Source organism: Lactuca saligna, chromosome 9, assembly GCF_052625555.1.
Source record: "Lactuca saligna cultivar CGN05327 chromosome 9, ASM5262555v1, whole genome shotgun sequence".
NCBI classification, from domain to species: Eukaryota; Viridiplantae; Streptophyta; class Magnoliopsida; order Asterales; family Asteraceae; genus Lactuca; species Lactuca saligna.
The window spans coordinates 175,289,442-175,307,261 of record NC_136425.1 but is presented as its reverse complement, the minus strand read 5'-3'; positions in this window follow the sequence as shown (position 1 = coordinate 175,307,261).

Sequence of the window (17,820 nt, the reverse complement as noted above, 5' to 3'; positions counted from 1 at the left end):
AGGACAATCCAAAGTTCGACGAGGATTGGTCGCTTGTGAGTAGTTGGAAGTATAGTATTGGAAATTATGGAAATGTTTCCATATTGGATGGACAATATCTACATCATTACGAATAGATAAGATTCTATTAAGAAATTAGTTGTCATATGGAAAATATGGAAGCGTGTCCATATTGGGAAGCAAATATTGAAAATCTATGTCTAGATTAGAAACCTTTATGCAAAAGGATGTTCAAAGGAATGTACTTTGAGAGAGAGACATCATATCTAAGGAATTGTCTTGTAACAATCTCCGATAGAGGACTTTGTAATATCATTGGCAATAGTCTTTGTGACTTTGGTGCAGTAACATTACGAAAGGATCGTTGCATAAAGTGTTAGAATCTAGTATATTCTATAAGTAACAAGAATTTGATATTCTTACACTTAAGAAAATGGATTTGGAGTTGTAAAATGAGAATGATTGGAAATGTGTTCAATTTGTCTATTTCACAAAAGTAAGAACCATAGGTAAACATTGTGTGCATGCTAGGAGCATGGGACAAGTGTAATAATTCAAGTAAAAAAAAAAGTTGATTACCCGAAACGACAAATAATGAGTAATCGATATGGTGATAAATAAAACGTGTTTTGTTTATACTCAAAGGTTTGAGGCCATATGGGATTAGTATTATTCTTGTGTTTCACCTTGCATGTTTTGACTTCCAGAATAATTGAGTTTATTAAGAATAATCGAATTATTCAAACGGGCCACAGTCGTTCATATGTTGGAAGTAGATATGAATGAAGACTGTCGTGAATTGGTGTGTGGATTGTCTAGAAGAGTATTAGACATAAGCAAATGTTTGCTGCAACATTCATGAGTGCTTATGAATATGATTTGAGCATTGGATTAAACCCACGCTCACTTGGATCACTCCATGAATTGTATTGCGAGTGATTAGTGAGACGATAACATCTTATATTCTTGAAACCGAGATGTGTGAGTTGTATCTTGCGAATCGGTTGCACATTGATAATATGTAAACGCACTAGTAACTTGGTGTTATAAAACATATTGTTGTGTGTGATTTGGTTAGTGAGTGCAAGCAAGCATTGTATCAAAGTTTATCCGTTCCTTTTATCCAAGGTAGGATAGAAGCGATATCTTTGGGCCCCTCGATGGTTTAGTGATGACAAACGTAAATGCTCGGCCGGGCTAGGGCTAATTTGATTTGTTCAATTAGTCTGTCGTCATAAATCAGAAATCGAGAAGTAGTACATAGAGAATGATTTGAAATCATATCTCATACGATATCTAAAATGGAGGAATATATGATCCCTTATCTAAGGACACGCGTATCTGATATGATCAGAGTTGACAGCGGCTTTGGAAAGCTACGATTGCAGATCAGGATCTGAAGTCATACGCAGAATAGTTGTTAGACTTATCCAAGTGGGAGACTGTTGGATTAGTGTCTAAGTCCATAACTATTTTGGTATGTACTTGACCCGATGGTGCATGGTCCTTTTGGGTTGCCTTCACCAAAGCAACTTGATAGGATGAATTATGGAGAGTAAGGATTAAATATGATTTATTAATATATTATGGGAATAATATATTAAAGGAGAAATCATATTGTTTAATTAATATTAGTCAATAATTAATTGGTAATTAGTTTTGTGACTAAAAGAGATTAATTAAACTTAAGGGACTGGAATTGTAATTATAAGATAATTGCAATTTGGGCCATGGATTGCCTTGTATTAAGGGATGGACGAATTCTAATGGGAAACCCATAAGGAAATCGTCCATGGGATTAATTAAAGGAGTCTATGGGTTGCTTAGGGCTTAAGCATCCAAATTAGGGTTTTCTTGTTAGATAACCTTAATAGCCCAACTATATAAAGACCCCTTAAGGCTCAAAAACGTGGCTAAGCTTCTTGTAAGGGTTTACACACGTTTTTGGCAGCCTCCATCCTCTCTCCTCTTCATCCATTTGCTTATGGTGTTTGTGAACCATTAGAGGAGTGACACTTGTGACTCTAAGCATTCCAAAGTTAATACAAGGAGATTTGGGATTGTTATTGCTACATAACAATCAAGGTATGATATTAAACCTAATTACATATTAATATGATTACTTGTATGCTAGAATTAGGGTTTATAGTCTTGGATTCAAAGCATGTACAATAGAGAAACCTAGATCCAAGCATTAGGGTTTGTATGAGCACATAGGATGTCTTATGACCAAAACCCATCAGTGGTATCAGAGCCTTGATTGGTTTCTATTGTATTGATGCATATTTGATCGTAATAAGCACTGAAAATCGATTTTTTTTGAGTTTTGAAGGTTTGACTCGCCGAGTCACTTGGTGAACTCACCGAGTCAGCTGATCTCGACGAGTCCAAGCCCGACTCAACGAGTCAAAGTGTCTGACAGCTCGTTTTCGCGATTTTCTTCCTGTTTTGGTTTTGAATAATTACCATAAACTCGTTTTTGTGATAAAATCCGAATTTTTTCATTATTATGTGATTATCCTTACCTAAATAGAAGATAATTGTCAAAATTTAGATAATCACTTGTTTTATTAGATAAAGTTTGATTATTTGTAATTTAGATTTGAATTATCTTGTGAAATAGTTTCAATTTACCCCTTTAGGTTTTATAGTTTAAATTTGAACCCAAAAGTTTTGAAGTTTTGAAATTTAAATAGTTAAAACCCTAATGTTTTGAAAAAGGTTTCAAAACTTGCCCTCAAGTTTTGGAATTTAAAAGTTGATTAAAAGTTTAATTAGAAATGTTAAATTCTAAAACTCTAGTAATGTTTTGAAAAGTTCAAATCACCCCCTTATGGTTTTATTAATTAATTAAGGAGTATAATTAAAAGAGGTTTAATAAATCCATAAAAGTTTAGGTTAACAATTTAATTGAATTAAAAGTGTAATTATTAAAGTTAACCACATAGTATTTTAAAAGTATAAAATACACCCTATACTATATATAAGATTAAAAGTCTAACATTATATATGTGTATGAGTAAAAGTCAGTCTTACCGTTAGTAGGCCTCATTCACGAAGCTGGTCTATAAGGGGTGTTTAAGGAAATTGCCTATAAAATGGCGATTGAATGGGTATCCACTCTTACCCACCGCACTCTTGACTAGTGGAGGGTCGTTAGCCGAACGGGTAGGATAGGACGAAACCTTCCATTATAAGTATAATGAAATACCAAGTAACTAAATGTTTTTCAAATTCCCAATCTTAGTTACTTAGGCAAAAGTGAATCGATGCAATTCCATGAAATTACACTTTGTGCCCTTGCGAAGACGTTAGTGGAGCGTGTGTGGTTTACCGGCACACTAAATGGTTCTAAGCAAAGGTAGCAAAGGGTGACTCAATGTTTGTCATAGTTCGGTGGAGCGTGTGTGGTTTACCGGCACATCGAATAGGTGATTGTAACATGTGAGGGCACCATGTAGTTTGCATGGTTATTCACACCCGCTTTGTGATCCTCGGCATCCCAGTCACAAACTAGAGGGGCATATTGAGATTTAAACATGCCATTGAAATGTTCAATGAATCTCAAAGGATCTAGGAGTTTTCATAGATTTAAAACTTAAATTTCTTTTTCGTTTTTCATGGTGGAAACTAGTGAATCGTCATTCACTTACCTTCAAATGTTCTGCAATTTGGGTTACGGCATCCCTCTCCCGAGTTGTAGGATATTGTGTTGGGTCCTAGCCTTGGAATTTCATTTGGGTGATTTGCCAAGGACTCAATCAATCAACTAACTTGAATTCGTTTTTCTCCCGATGTCAAAGTTCGACAACTATGGTCTTCTCAAATCCTGTGGAACAAGCATTCAACATGAAGATGATATTCCTCGATTCGATCAAGGAACAAGAAATCATGCTTCACTTCCTCCTCCTCCTCTTATTATTCTCCCTAACCCACAAGATTGTAAAATTGAAAGGTTCAATATCACTCAAGCCCTTTTGGCAAGTAAACATAAAGAGGACAAGTCGGTGTGTGCACACGTCTTAGGGATGAAGTCACACATTGATAGATTAAGAATGATGGGATCCGTTGTCGGTGAAGAGATGGTTGTTGATTGGGTTCTTCAGTCACTTCCTAACTCGTATAGTGAGTTCGTAAGAGAGTACTATATGATGAACCACGACGTGACACTTATAGATCTCACCTACATGCTTATTGCTGCTGAATCAACAATGGTTTGGCGCAATAGAAAAGCAAAGTTGATTGGTGAATCTGCCTTCAAGACCTCTATGGATATGAAAGACATGCAATGATCGAAAAGTTTGATCATAAGAGAAAGGCAATGTCTGAGGTAGTTCCATGTGTTGTTCCAAAAGAGTCAGTTTGCTTTTATTGCCAATAGAAAAGGGGCATTGGAGACGAAGTTGCCCTATTTACCTAAGAGATCTAAGAGATGGGAGAGTCAAAAGTATGACTACGCTTTAGGTAAGAATCCACTATCTAACTCCATTAAGTTCCTATTCATTGATTCTTAATACATGATGTGATAAGATTGCATTTGAATGTTTTGAAGGATCGGTGAAAAGAAAGGAAGCTTGATAAGAGAGCAAGATGAATCTAATCACAAGAGATGGATCTTGATCGCATAGACTTGATGATTGGATTTTGAGCTTAGAAAGTTATGATAGAGTTATTAGAAATTTTCCTTTTACATAGTTTTCAATGGATTTTGCATTGTAAGGACAAATGTTTTTCCGCTGCTTTTATAAATAAAATAAATTTTGTTTGACTTATTTATTTATTTGTTTACTTCCTTGCAATGAAATCGTAATGAAAATTGATGTTTTCATATTTCTACAACGAATGGATATGATTCTTAGTTATGTTATTTATGGAAATATCGAGAATTTACCAAATAGGGAGAGTTTCTCATCACCCAAATTTCAATTGGACTGAAATTTGGAATCACGCAACTTGGTTGCATGATAAATGAGAAATTTCGTATTTGGAAATTGGACTAATTCATTGACAAAGTGTCAAGTGAAGGACTAGGAGATCGAGTACACAAATTTGTGTGTTGATCAAGTTCACCATAAGAGTAACAAAGATATTCGTCATGATTTACTAAAGGCTTAGTAAATATGATTACACTTACAAGATTAAGTGTAATTTTGAATTGATTAAAGGGTTTAGATCAATAGCAAAACGAATAAGAAGAATCAAGTAGGCAGAAAGATAAGAGTTTCTCCATTCTAAGAAGGGAGAGTAGCTTTTATGCGTTATGATAGGTCTTAATGATTAAGAACCATATCTCAATTGATCCTCTAAGTGAGTCTTTGTACAATTGTATGTCCAAGAAGAGGAATCGAAGATTGATGAAATGGTCAAATCAAGAAGTCAATAATACTTCGTTCCAAAACAAGTCTTAAAGTCAAGATTGTGACATTGAGTGAATAGTATTAAGAAGGTTTATAACATTCATCAATTGTGGAAAGTTGTGATGTCTTGGATAAGACAAAGACCAACTAAGACCAAAATTATGAAGTGTTTTGTTTTGATATAAGCTACACTAACTCTTGAATATTTGTTTGTCAAGAAATGTTTTGATAAGAGAATCGTATATGTCAAGGAGTCAGTGGGAGTCTTAATAGTCTTGAAAAGTTTCAAGAACAAATCAAATAAGCCTTATCGATCATCACTAGCACACGAGTTGAGGTTTACAACCTATCGTGAAGATATTATTTTGTTTCTGTGCCAATCCAATCGAGTTAATTATGCATGTGAGTCCTATGAGTTCTCATTTGAATGCATAAAAGGCAAGGACCTTGATCAATGGAAAGTACATTGATAGGAAAAGGTGAGCTACTTAACTACTTGGAAGACGTGGTGGGCAGCTGTGCTACCATAAGGCAAGAAATCAAGATTAAGAAAGTTCGATCCATATGAGTTTGAATTTGTCGTAAACTTTGGATTTTAACAAATTCACATGGATAGGAACACATACACCGTTTAAATCTAAGTGTCATAAGATTTCCTCCTTCATGAAAATGATTGTGAGAAAATGCTTTCACTAAGAAAGATTTTAAAAGATAGTGATTGTAAAATTGCATTCTCGAATTCGATCATGGTTACGGCATCCCTTTCCATAATTTGAATTGTGAGGTTTGGCAATTAGTCTTAATTGTTAAGACACACATATGAACTATCTAAGGCAAAATTGTATAAGTTCAAGAAGTCTTGATAAAAGATTATCAAAGCACTAAGTGTTAGAAACATGAACTTAAGAAATTCAATAAGTATTGTTTTTCTAAAAGTTAAGATGTTTATGAATACATGTCGAAGCTAGTGGGAGCATAAGTGTTATGTTTTATAATAATCATCATGATAATGGGAGCATAAATGTTATGATTGTATGATTATTAAGGCAAATATTGCATAGTTGGCAATATTAATTATAGAAAACAAGAGTCATACTTTGCAAAGTTGTAAGAGTTGAAAGGTTGTTTTGCTATAATTAAGGGAGAGAATATTATGCTTCATTTCAAATCTAAAGGATTAGGTTGTGAAATGTTGATAAATTTAGTCAAAGGTACATAGTGTGTTCTTAAAGTTTCGATTATGATTACGGCATTCCTCTTCACAATTCGAATTTTGAGAACATAGAAAATAAAACATTGTGTGTCGTGTCCCATACGCTTCGGGTATAGGATCAATTGCAAATGCTTTAATGTTTGACCATTCTAAAATTTTCCAAATGTCCAGCGCATTTAGAGGGAAAAGGGACTAGAATCGGTTTTGACTAAAATAATTAAACAACTATCAAAGGACAATCCAAAGTTCGACGAGGATTGGTCGCTTGTGAGTAGTTGGAAGTATAGTATTGGAAATTATGGAAATGTTTCCATATTGGATGGACAATATCTACATCATTACGAATAGATAAGATTCTATTAAGAAATTAGTTGTCATATGGAAAATATGGAAGCGTGTCCATATTGGGAAGCAAATATTGAAAATCTATGTCTAGATTAGAAACCTTTATGCAAAAGGATGTTCAAAGGAATGTACTTTGAGAGAGAGACATCATATCTAAGGAATTGTCTTGTAACAATCTCCGATAGAGGACTTTGTAATATCATTGGCAATAGTCTTTGTGACTTTGGTGCAGTAACATTACGAAAGGATCGTTGCATAAAGTGTTAGAATCTAGTATATTCTATAAGTAACAAGAATTTGATATTCTTACACTTAAGAAAATGGATTTGGAGTTGTAAAATGAGAATGATTGGAAATGTGTTCAATTTGTCTATTTCACAAAAGTAAGAACCATAGGTAAACATTGTGTGCATGCTAGGAGCATGGGACAAGTGTAATAATTCAAGTAAAAAAAAAAGTTGATTACCCGAAACGACAAATAATGAGTAATCGATATGGTGATAAATAAAACGTGTTTTGTTTATACTCAAAGGTTTGAGGCCATATGGGATTAGTATTATTCTTGTGTTTCACCTTGCATGTTTTGACTTCCAGAATAATTGAGTTTATTAAGAATAATCGAATTATTCAAACGGGCCACAGTCGTTCATATGTTGGAAGTAGATATGAATGAAGACTGTCGTGAATTGGTGTGTGGATTGTCTAGAAGAGTATTAGACATAAGCAAATGTTTGCTGCAACGTTCATGAGTGCTTATGAATATGATTTGAGCATTGGATTAAACCCACGCTCACTTGGATCACTCCATGAATTGTATTGCGAGTGATTAGTGAGACGATAACATCTTATATTCTTGAAACCGAGATGTGTGAGTTGTATCTTGCGAATCGGTTGCACATTGATAATATGTAAACGCACTAGTAACTTGGTGTTATAAAACATATTGTTGTGTGTGATTTGGTTAGTGAGTGCAAGCAAGCATTGTATCAAAGTTTATCCGTTCCTTTTATCCAAGGTAGGATAGAAGCGATATCTTTGGGCCCCTCGATGGTTTAGTGATGACAAACGTAAATGCTCGGCCGGGCTAGGGCTAATTTGATTTGTTCAATTAGTCTGTCGTCATAAATCAGAAATCGAGAAGTAGTACATAGAGAATGATTTGAAATCATATCTCATACGATATCTAAAATGGAGGAATATATGATCCCTTATCTAAGGACACGCGTATCTGATATGATCAGAGTTGACAGCGGCTTTGGAAAGCTACGATTGCAGATCAGGATCTGAAGTCATACGCAGAATAATTGTTAGACTTATCCAAGTGGGAGACTGTTGGATTAGTGTCTAAGTCCATAACTATTTTGGTATGTACTTGACCCGATGGTGCATGGTCCTTTTGGGTTGCCTTCACCAAAGCAACTTGATAGGATGAATTATGGAGAGTAAGGATTAAATATGATTTATTAATATATTATGGGAATAATATATTAAAGGAGAAATCATATTGTTTAATTAATATTAGTCAATAATTAATTGGTAATTAGTTTTGTGACTAAAAGAGATTAATTAAACTTAAGGGACTGGAATTGTAATTATAAGATAATTGCAATTTGGGCCATGGATTGCCTTGTATTAAGGGATGGACGAATTCTAATGGGAAACCCATAAGGAAATCGTCCATGGGATTAATTAAAGGAGTCTATGGGTTGCTTAGGGCTTAAGCATCCAAATTAGGGTTTTCTTGTTAGATAACCTTAATAGCCCAACTATATAAAGACCCCTTAAGGCTCAAAAACGTGGCTAAGCTTCTTGTAAGGGTTTACACACGTTTTTGGCAGCCTCCATCCTCTCTCCTCTTCATCCATTTGCTTATGGTGTTTGTGAACCATTAGAGGAGTGACACTTGTGACTCTAAGCATTCCAAAGTTAATACAAGGAGATTTGGGATTGTTATTGCTACATAACAATCAAGGTATGATATTAAACCTAATTACATATTAATATGATTACTTGTATGCTAGAATTAGGGTTTATAGTCTTGGATTCAAAGCATGTACAATAGAGAAACCTAGATCCAAGCATTAGGGTTTGTATGAGCACATAGGATGTCTTATGACCAAAACCCATCAGTGGTATCAGAGCCTTGATTGGTTTCTATTGTATTGATGCATATTTGATCGTAATAAGCACTGAAAATCGATTTTTTTTGAGTTTTGAAGGTTTGACTCGCCGAGTCACTTGGTGAACTCACCGAGTCAGCTGATCTCGACGAGTCCAAGCCCGACTCAACGAGTCAAAGTGTCTGACAGCTCGTTTTCGCGATTTTCTTCCTGTTTTGGTTTTGAATAATTACCATAAACTCGTTTTTGTGATAAAATCCGAATTTTTTCATTATTATGTGATTATCCTTACCTAAATAGAAGATAATTGTCAAAATTTAGATAATCACTTGTTTTATTAGATAAAGTTTGATTATTTGTAATTTAGATTTGAATTATCTTGTGAAATAGTTTCAATTTACCCCTTTAGGTTTTATAGTTTAAATTTGAACCCAAAAGTTTTGAAGTTTTGAAATTTAAATAGTTAAAACCCTAATGTTTTGAAAAAGGTTTCAAAACTTGCCCTCAAGTTTTGGAATTTAAAAGTTGATTAAAAGTTTAATTAGAAATGTTAAATTCTAAAACTCTAGTAATGTTTTGAAAAGTTCAAATCACCCCCTTATGGTTTTATTAATTAATTAAGGAGTATAATTAAAAGAGGTTTAATAAATCCATAAAAGTTTAGGTTAACAATTTAATTGAATTAAAAGTGTAATTATTAAAGTTAACCACATAGTATTTTAAAAGTATAAAATACACCCTATACTATATATAAGATTAAAAGTCTAACATTATATATGTGTATGAGTAAAAGTCAGTCTTACCGTTAGTAGGCCTCATTCACGAAGCTGGTCTATAAGGGGTGTTTAAGGAAATTGCCTATAAAATGGCGATTGAATGGGTATCCACTCTTACCCACCGCACTCTTGACTAGTGGAGGGTCGTTAGCCGAACGGGTAGGATAGGACGAAACCTTCCATTATAAGTATAATGAAATACCAAGTAACTAAATGTTTTTCAAATTCCCAATCTTAGTTACTTAGGCAAAAGTGAATCGATGTAATTCCATGAAATTACACTTTGTGCCCTTGCGAAGACGTTAGTGGAGCGTGTGTGGTTTACCGGCACACTAAATGGTTCTAAGCAAAGGTAGCAAAGGGTGACTCAATGTTTGTCATAGTTCGGTGGAGCGTGTGTGGTTTACCGGCACATCGAATAGGTGATTGTAACATGTGAGGGCACCATGTAGTTTGCATGGTTATTCACACCCGCTTTGTGATCCTCGGCATCCCAGTCACAAACTAGAGGGGCATATTGAGATTTAAACATGCCATTGAAATGTTCAATGAATCTCAAAGGATCTAGGAGTTTTCATAGATTTAAAACTTAAATTTCTTTTTCGTTTTTCATGGTGGAAACTAGTGAATCGTCATTCACTTACCTTCAAATGTTCTGCAATTTGGGTTACGGCATCCCTCTCCCGAGTTGTAGGATATTGTGTTGGGTCCTAGCCTTGGAATTTCATTTGGGTGATTTGCCAAGGACTCAATCAATCAACTAACTTGAATTCGTTTTTCTCCCGATGTCAAAGTTCGACAACTATGGTCTTCTCAAATCCTGTGGAACAAGCATTCAACATGAAGATGATATTCCTCGATTCGATCAAGGAACAAGAAATCATGCTTCACTTCCTCCTCCTCCTCTTATTATTCTCCCTAACCCACAAGATTGTAAAATTGAAAGGTTCAATATCACTCAAGCCCTTTTGGCAAGTAAACATAAAGAGGACAAGTCGGTGTGTGCACACGTCTTAGGGATGAAGTCACACATTGATAGATTAAGAATGATGGGATCCGTTGTCGGTGAAGAGATGGTTGTTGATTGGGTTCTTCAGTCACTTCCTAACTCGTATAGTGAGTTCGTAAGAGAGTACTATATGATGAACCACGACGTGACACTTATAGATCTCACCTACATGCTTATTGCTGCTGAATCAACAATGGTTTGGCGCAATAGAAAAGCAAAGTTGATTGGTGAATCTGCCTTCAAGACCTCTATGGATATGAAAGACATGCAATGATCGAAAAGTTTGATCATAAGAGAAAGGCAATGTCTGAGGTAGTTCCATGTGTTGTTCCAAAAGAGTCAGTTTGCTTTTATTGCCAATAGAAAAGGGGCATTGGAGACGAAGTTGCCCTATTTACCTAAGAGATCTAAGAGATGGGAGAGTCAAAAGTATGACTACGCTTTAGGTAAGAATCCACTATCTAACTCCATTAAGTTCCTATTCATTGATTCTTAATACATGATGTGATAAGATTGCATTTGAATGTTTTGAAGGATCGGTGAAAAGAAAGGAAGCTTGATAAGAGAGCAAGATGAATCTAATCACAAGAGATGGATCTTGATCGCATAGACTTGATGATTGGATTTTGAGCTTAGAAAGTTATGATAGAGTTATTAGAAATTTTCCTTTTACATAGTTTTCAATGGATTTTGCATTGTAAGGACAAATGTTTTTCCGCTGCTTTTATAAATAAAATAAATTTTGTTTGACTTATTTATTTATTTGTTTACTTCCTTGCAATGAAATCGTAATGAAAATTGATGTTTTCATATTTCTACAACGAATGGATATGATTCTTAGTTATGTTATTTATGGAAATATCGAGAATTTACCAAATAGGGAGAGTTTCTCATCACCCAAATTTCAATTGGACTGAAATTTGGAATCACGCAACTTGGTTGCATGATAAATGAGAAATTTCGTATTTGGAAATTGGACTAATTCATTGACAAAGTGTCAAGTGAAGGACTAGGAGATCGAGTACACAAATTTGTGTGTTGATCAAGTTCACCATAAGAGTAACAAAGATATTCGTCATGATTTACTAAAGGCTTAGTAAATATGATTACACTTACAAGATTAAGTGTAATTTTGAATTGATTAAAGGGTTTAGATCAATAGCAAAACGAATAAGAAGAATCAAGTAGGCAGAAAGATAAGAGTTTCTCCATTCTAAGAAGGGAGAGTAGCTTTTATGCGTTATGATAGGTCTTAATGATTAAGAACCATATCTCAATTGATCCTCTAAGTGAGTCTTTGTACAATTGTATGTCCAAGAAGAGGAATCGAAGATTGATGAAATGGTCAAATCAAGAAGTCAATAATACTTCGTTCCAAAACAAGTCTTAAAGTCAAGATTGTGACATTGAGTGAATAGTATTAAGAAGGTTTATAACATTCATCAATTGTGGAAAGTTGTGATGTCTTGGATAAGACAAAGACCAACTAAGACCAAAATTATGAAGTGTTTTGTTTTGATATAAGCTACACTAACTCTTGAATATTTGTTTGTCAAGAAATGTTTTGATAAGAGAATCGTATATGTCAAGGAGTCAGTGGGAGTCTTAATAGTCTTGAAAAGTTTCAAGAACAAATCAAATAAGCCTTATCGATCATCACTAGCACACGAGTTGAGGTTTACAACCTATCGTGAAGATATTATTTTGTTTCTGTGCCAATCCAATCGAGTTAATTATGCATGTGAGTCCTATGAGTTCTCATTTGAATGCATAAAAGGCAAGGACCTTGATCAATGGAAAGTACATTGATAGGAAAAGGTGAGCTACTTAACTACTTGGAAGACGTGGTGGGCAGCTGTGCTACCATAAGGCAAGAAATCAAGATTAAGAAAGTTCGATCCAGATGAGTTTGAATTTGTCGTAAACTTTGGATTTTAACAAATTCACATGGATAGGAACACATACACCGTTTAAATCTAAGTGTCATAAGATTTCCTCCTTCATGAAAATGATTGTGAGAAAATGCTTTCACTAAGAAAGATTTTAAAAGATAGTGATTGTAAAATTGCATTCTCGAATTCGATCATGGTTACGGCATCCCTTTCCATAATTTGAATTGTGAGGTTTGGCAATTAGTCTTAATTGTTAAGACACACATATGAACTATCTAAGGCAAAATTGTATAAGTTCAAGAAGTCTTGATAAAAGATTATCAAAGCACTAAGTGTTAGAAACATGAACTTAAGAAATTCAATAAGTATTGTTTTTCTAAAAGTTAAGATGTTTATGAATACATGTCGAAGCTAGTGGGAGCATAAGTGTTATGTTTTATAATAATCATCATGATAATGGGAGCATAAATGTTATGATTGTATGATTATTAAGGCAAATATTGCATAGTTGGCAATATTAATTATAGAAAACAAGAGTCATACTTTGCAAAGTTGTAAGAGTTGAAAGGTTGTTTTGCTATAATTAAGGGAGAGAATATTATGCTTCATTTCAAATCTAAAGGATTAGGTTGTGAAATGTTGATAAATTTAGTCAAAGGTACATAGTGTGTTCTTAAAGTTTCGATTATGATTACGGCATTCCTCTTCACAATTCGAATTTTGAGAACATAGAAAATAAAACATTGTGTGTCGTGTCCCATACGCTTCGGGTATAGGATCGATTGCAAATGCTTTAATGTTTGACCATTCTAAAATTTTCCAAATGTCCAGCGCATTTAGAGGGAAAAGGGACTAGAATCGGTTTTGACTAAAATAATTAAACAACTATCAAAGGACAATCCAAAGTTCGACGAGGATTGGTCGCTTGTGAGTAGTTGGAAGTATAGTATTGGAAATTATGGAAATGTTTCCATATTGGATGGACAATATCTACATCATTACGAATAGATAAGATTCTATTAAGAAATTAGTTGTCATATGGAAAATATGGAAGCGTGTCCATATTGGGAAGCAAATATTGAAAATCTATGTCTATATTAGAAACCTTTATGCAAAAGGATGTTCAAAGGAATGTACTTTGAGAGAGAGACATCATATCTAAGGAATTGTCTTGTAACAATCTCCGATAGAGGACTTTGTAATATCATTGGCAATAGTCTTTGTGACTTTGGTGCAGTAACATTACGAAAGGATCGTTGCATAAAGTGTTAGAATCTAGTATATTCTATAAGTAACAAGAATTTGATATTCTTACACTTAAGAAAATGGATTTGGAGTTGTAAAATGAGAATGATTGGAAATGTGTTCAATTTGTCTATTTCACAAAAGTAAGAACCATAGGTAAACATTGTGTGCATGCTAGGAGCATGGGACAAGTGTAATAATTCAAGTAAAAAAAAAAAAGTTGATTACCCGAAACGACAAATAATGAGTAATCGATATGGTGATAAATAAAACGTGTTTTGTTTATACTCAAAGGTTTGAGGCCATATGGGATTAGTATTATTCTTGTGTTTCACCTTGCATGTTTTGACTTCCAGAATAATTGAGTTTATTAAGAATAATCGAATTATTCAAACGGGCCACAGTCGTTCATATGTTGGAAGTAGATATGAATGAAGACTGTCGTGAATTGGTGTGTGGATTGTCTAGAAGAGTATTAGACATAAGCAAATGTTTGCTGCAACGTTCATGAGTGCTTATGAATATGATTTGAGCATTGGATTAAACCCACGGTCACTTGGATCACTCCATGAATTGTATTGCGAGTGATTAGTGAGACGATAACATCTTATATTCTTGAAACCGAGATGTGTGAGTTGTATCTTGCGAATCGGTTGCACATTGATAATATGTAAACGCACTAGTAACTTGGTGTTATAAAACATATTGTTGTGTGTGATTTGGTTAGTGAGTGCAAGCAAGCATTGTATCAAAGTTTATCCGTTCCTTTTATCCAAGGTAGGATAGAAGCGATATCTTTGGGCCCCTCGATGGTTTAGTGATGACAAACGTAAATGCTCGGCCGGGCTAGGGCTAATTTGATTTGTTCAATTAGTCTGTCGTCATAAATCAGAAATCGAGAAGTAGTACATAGAGAATGATTTGAAATCATATCTCATACGATATCTAAAATGGAGGAATATATGATCCCTTATCTAAGGACACGCGTATCTGATATGATCAGAGTTGACAGCGGCTTTGGAAAGCTACGATTGCAGATCAGGATCTGAAGTCATACGCAGAATAGTTGTTAGACTTATCCAAGTGGGAGACTGTTGGATTAGTGTCTAAGTCCATAACTATTTTGGTATGTACTTGACCCGATGGTGCATGGTCCTTTTGGGTTGCCTTCACCAAAGCAACTTGATAGGATGAATTATGGAGAGTAAGGATTAAATATGATTTATTAATATATTATGGGAATAATATATTAAAGGAGAAATCATATTGTTTAATTAATATTAGTCAATAATTAATTGGTAATTAGTTTTGTGACTAAAAGAGATTAATTAAACTTAAGGGACTGGAATTGTAATTATAAGATAATTGCAATTTGGGCCATGGATTGCCTTGTATTAAGGGATGGACGAATTCTAATGGGAAACCCATAAGGAAATCGTCCATGGGATTAATTAAAGGAGTCTATGGGTTGCTTAGGGCTTAAGCATCCAAATTAGGGTTTTCTTGTTAGATAACCTTAATAGCCCAACTATATAAAGACCCCTTAAGGCTCAAAAACGTGGCTAAGCTTCTTGTAAGGGTTTACACACGTTTTTGGCAGCCTCCATCCTCTCTCCTCTTCATCCATTTGCTTATGGTGTTTGTGAACCATTAGAGGAGTGACACTTGTGACTCTAAGCATTCCAAAGTTAATACAAGGAGATTTGGGATTGTTATTGCTACATAACAATCAAGGTATGATATTAAACCTAATTACATATTAATATGATTACTTGTATGCTAGAATTAGGGTTTATAGTCTTGGATTCAAAGCATGTACAATAGAGAAACCTAGATCCAAGCATTAGGGTTTGTATGAGCACATAGGATGTCTTATGACCAAAACCCATCAGTGGTATCAGAGCCTTGATTGGTTTCTATTGTATTGATGCATATTTGATCGTAATAAGCACTGAAAATCGATTTTTTTTGAGTTTTGAAGGTTTGACTCGCCGAGTCACTTGGTGAACTCACCGAGTCAGCTGATCTCGACGAGTCCAAGCCCGACTCAACGAGTCAAAGTGTCTGACAGCTCGTTTTCGCGATTTTCTTCCTGTTTTGGTTTTGAATAATTACCATAAACTCGTTTTTGTGATAAAATCCGAATTTTTTCATTATTATGTGATTATCCTTACCTAAATAGAAGATAATTGTCAAAATTTAGATAATCACTTGTTTTATTAGATAAAGTTTGATTATTTGTAATTTAGATTTGAATTATCTTGTGAAATAGTTTCAATTTACCCCTTTAGGTTTTATAGTTTAAATTTGAACCCAAAAGTTTTGAAGTTTTGAAATTTAAATAGTTAAAACCCTAATGTTTTGAAAAAGGTTTCAAAACTTGCCCTCAAGTTTTGGAATTTAAAAGTTGATTAAAAGTTTAATTAGAAATGTTAAATTCTAAAACTCTAGTAATGTTTTGAAAAGTTCAAATCACCCCCTTATGGTTTTATTAATTAATTAAGGAGTATAATTAAAAGAGGTTTAATAAATCCATAAAAGTTTAGGTTAACAATTTAATTGAATTAAAAGTGTAATTATTAAAGTTAACCACATAGTATTTTAAAAGTATAAAATACACCCTATACTATATATAAGATTAAAAGTCTAACATTATATATGTGTATGAGTAAAAGTCAGTCTTACCGTTAGTAGGCCTCATTCACGAAGCTGGTCTATAAGGGGTGTTTAAGGAAATTGCCTATAAAATGGCGATTGAATGGGTATCCACTCTTACCCACCGCACTCTTGACTAGTGGAGGGTCGTTAGCCGAACGGGTAGGATAGGACGAAACCTTCCATTATAAGTATAATGAAATACCAAGTAACTAAATGTTTTTCAAATTCCCAATCTTAGTTACTTAGGCAAAAGTGAATCGATGCAATTCCATGAAATTACACTTTGTGCCCTTGCGAAGACGTTAGTGGAGCGTGTGTGGTTTACCGGCACACTAAATGGTTCTAAGCAAAGGTAGCAAAGGGTGACTCAATGTTTGTCATAGTTCGGTGGAGCGTGTGTGGTTTACCGGCACATCGAATAGGTGATTGTAACATGTGAGGGCACCATGTAGTTTGCATGGTTATTCACACCCGCTTTGTGATCCTCGGCATCCCAGTCACAAACTAGAGGGGCATATTGAGATTTAAACATGCCATTGAAATGTTCAATGAATCTCAAAGGATCTAGGAGTTTTCATAGATTTAAAACTTAAATTTCTTTTTCGTTTTTCATGGTGGAAACTAGTGAATCGTCATTCACTTACCTTCAAATGTTCTGCAATTTGGGTTACGGCATCCCTCTCCCGAGTTGTAGGATATTGTGTTGGGTCCTAGCCTTGGAATTTCATTTGGGTGATTTGCCAAGGACTCAATCAATCAACTAACTTGAATTCGTTTTTCTCCCGATGTCAAAGTTCGACAACTATGGTCTTCTCAAATCCTGTGGAACAAGCATTCAACATGAAGATGATATTCCTCGATTCGATCAAGGAACAAGAAATCATGCTTCACTTCCTCCTCCTCCTCTTATTATTCTCCCTAACCCACAAGATTGTAAAATTGAAAGGTTCAATATCACTCAAGCCCTTTTGGCAAGTAAACATAAAGAGGACAAGTCGGTGTGTGCACACGTCTTAGGGATGAAGTCACACATTGATAGATTAAGAATGATGGGATCCGTTGTCGGTGAAGAGATGGTTGTTGATTGGGTTCTTCAGTCACTTCCTAACTCGTATAGTGAGTTCGTAAGAGAGTACTATATGATGAACCACGACGTGACACTTATAGATCTCACCTACATGCTTATTGCTGCTGAATCAACAATG